Source organism: Pongo abelii, chromosome 6, assembly GCF_028885655.2.
Source record: "Pongo abelii isolate AG06213 chromosome 6, NHGRI_mPonAbe1-v2.0_pri, whole genome shotgun sequence".
Classification (NCBI taxonomy): Eukaryota; Metazoa; Chordata; class Mammalia; order Primates; family Hominidae; genus Pongo; species Pongo abelii.
Genome location: NC_071991.2, coordinates 79,095,800 through 79,098,942, shown reverse-complemented (window position 1 = coordinate 79,098,942; position 3,143 = coordinate 79,095,800). Strand labels below are relative to the sequence as shown.

Sequence of the window (3,143 nt, the reverse complement as noted above, 5' to 3'; positions counted from 1 at the left end):
CAGAAACATGCAGAAGTGCTGGGGTCCGTTGGCAGTTATGAGCTTTAGGAAATGTATTATTTTTGTACAAATTGTAAGATTAGCTTATAATGTTTTAGCAAAGAAATAATAGAGTTCAAAGCTAGATACCTGAAATAGTACACCCTTTTCAGGATTTCAAAATATATCCGTGCAAAAGCTGAAAGGAGCTGAATGTTGAATAATTGTTGCTAAGCAACATTAAGAGAATAACTATCTGCATAGTAATGGCATATCTAATGAATGCTGCCACTCACATTAGATGACTGAAAGGAGAACAAAGCGCCAGGCTACAAGAATAGTAAAATTTTACATTTAAAATGTATATCATAATGAACTTGTAAGATAAGCTCACTCAATAGCAATTTGATTTTAAAATATGACTAAATAAAAAGATTATGGTAAAAACATTTGAATGAATGGGATTTGGAATAGATAATATTTTAAACCAACTAATCTAAAGTAGGGAGAAAGGCAACATTGTAACACTTCAATAAAATAGTATAGTGAATATCTTCAAAATATTGCAGTTGTTCTCAAAGCTTAGCTTTATGAAACATGTGAGGGTACCTTTGTGTCTTCTAGACCCAAAGACATATCTCACATTGTTTAACTCTGTTGCCCCAATCTCAGTCTTTTTTTAAAGGAGAATTTGTATTATTTTAATTATTTTTATGTACAGAAAACTCAACAGTGTACATTTAATCATTTGGTGGCAAGTTCTTTAGCCTTTGGCTTCTCCAGCTTGGCAATGCGAGCCAGACTTGGGACCCAGGACGTTGCCTCTCCAGTGTTGGGGAATCTCATCATATCTGTCGTGTCGTTATAATTGATCCTGATAGCTTCCAACAGTTTAGCCAGAACTCCTTTGTTGTCCAAGTTATCCTGTGTGAAGGCTACAATGGTGCAGGTCTTCCTGTGGACTAGATGCCCCAGTCTTGCCTTTCCCTTGATAATGCAGTAAGGGGCCCCCATGTTATGACACAGGGCAGGCAGGAAGACACCAGCTCGATGGGATCCATGTCCTGTGCAGTCACCACTAGCTGAGCCTTCTTGTTCCCTACAAAGGTGGTGATGGTGTTAATTCCTGCTTGAAGGACAGGTGATCTCTTAGCAGAGACATATCCTTTGCCAGCAGCTTTCTTCTTAGCCCAGGCCAACAGCCTCTCCTTCTTCTCTTGCTTTTTCTCTGGTCAGTGGCCAGCTTAAGAAGCTGAGTAGCTGTTTGGCAGTCCAAGGCCTGGGTGAACTGGTTAATCGCTGGAGGCGCTTTCAGCCACTTATAGAGGGTGGCTCTCTGGTGCTGCAACCTGATACAATGGGGCCATTTCATAAAGTAGGTGAGCTCCCTTTTGGGCTGGATGTCCTTCCAATGCCAAAATTCTTAATTCTTTTCTCAAACAGGGGATTCACCACTTTCTTGGCCACCTGTTTCTTCCCATTGGCCTTTCTTTTTGGCATCTTGGGTGGCAGGAGGAGAGAGCCCAATCTCAGTCTTTCTATAGAGAATGCAAGTTCCATAAGTCAGAAAGTTTGTTTTGTTCTCTGATGTTTGACCAATACTTATAAAGTGCCAGCCACATTGTAGGGACTCCATAAATATTAGTTGAATAAAATAATATCTAAAAATAGTATAGTAGTCAGTGTTCATAGGGAAGTAACTGTAAAACTGTTATAAAGCTGTAAAGAGAACTCAAAGGAATACCCTAGGGATAAGGCAGAGTACCCACAGAAGAACAAACTTGGAAAGAGAGGCCCTTCCCAAGGTTGGGATTCAGAGCCTAGTAGATAGCAGAGGCATTTGCTGTGTTGCCCAGGCTAGAGCTAGTGTACAATTGCTAAGCAAGCAGGAAACTACCCTCTGGCAGGTGTGATGGTGCTGGCAGGCAGGCAGGCTTACAGAGGAATTGGGAGTTTGGGGATTCTGCTCATTGGTAAGGCAGTGTACAGACGGATATGCAGTGTGGATATCTGGGCGTCTTAACAACCTTATGCAATGCAAGCAGGTTGAGGATGGTAACAGGAACACAGAGGGTATGAGGCCTAAGGAAATGTGTGCCTTAGAGTGCACAGTGTTTGTGGCTAGAGTTACACAATAAGCAACTCAGGTACGGATGGGCAGAGGCTGATAGCCAGGTAGGCACAAAGAGGGAGTCAGGGCATCTGGAATTTACTTGTGAGCAGGGTGCCCCATAGCATAAGATGTTCATTGATAATGTCCTGAGTGCCAGGTGAGGTGATCACCAGTCCAGGCCAGGCTACAAGCTTGGCAAGAGACTATACATCCTGGACATGCAGGTAGGCGGAGTATGCTGGTGTCCCAACACACATGCTGCTGGCATCTGTGCAGTAGGAACAAAGGAGAAGCAAAAATGGTAGCACACTAGATAAATCCCTGCTTTTACAATGATCCTCCAGCACTCTCCACTGATAAAGCTAGATATTTTCTCACTACAAAGGAAAAACATTTAAATCTCCATCATCACAGAGCTGGTAAGGCAGAATCACTTTGGAGAAGAGAGGCAATAAACTGACATCAAGCACATGTAGTTAACATAGAACGTATGCCACATACTGAGATTTATATTGGTTATTATTAGATTACATATAGTATATAGCTATTCATCTATTATATAGATCATGTTACATAAATTATTTAAACCTCAATTTCCCTATGATTTGCTATTTGTTTTATAGATGAATAATCTGAAGCTTAGAGGAATGAAGTAACTTGCTAGGTGTCAAATACCTGATAAGAGCAAGAAATGGGATTTCAACCTTTTTAGTTTTCCTAGCACCTATGCCTTTAACCACTATACCATTACACTTCCTCCCAGAGGAAAATGTTATTGAATTGCTAAAGGTAACCAATAGGTGCTGGCTCAGCACCTATTGGTTGTGTCCCCATCAAGTGACACTTTAGACACTTGCTTTTCAGTGGTCTTACCCACTCAAAGGTTCTCATGTTGCTCATAGGGTGCCAAGCATTCCTTTAGGTACCTCTATGTCAGCTCCTCATAGACGAGCACCCCATACTGGTCATCAAATAGTGATGCCAATAGAGTAGTCCCACTAGAGTCCCCTGTGTAGGGAGACAGTGCAGGCATGGCAGTCAACACTAGATG

General features: G+C 41.7%; 1 pseudogene; it reads right to left on the bottom strand.

The window, feature by feature from the left end:
* Positions 1-723: 723 nt before the first annotated feature.
* Positions 724-1,479, bottom strand: LOC100457344 (large ribosomal subunit protein eL8-like; annotated as a pseudogene).
* Between the last annotated feature and the right edge of the window lie 1,664 nt (positions 1,480-3,143).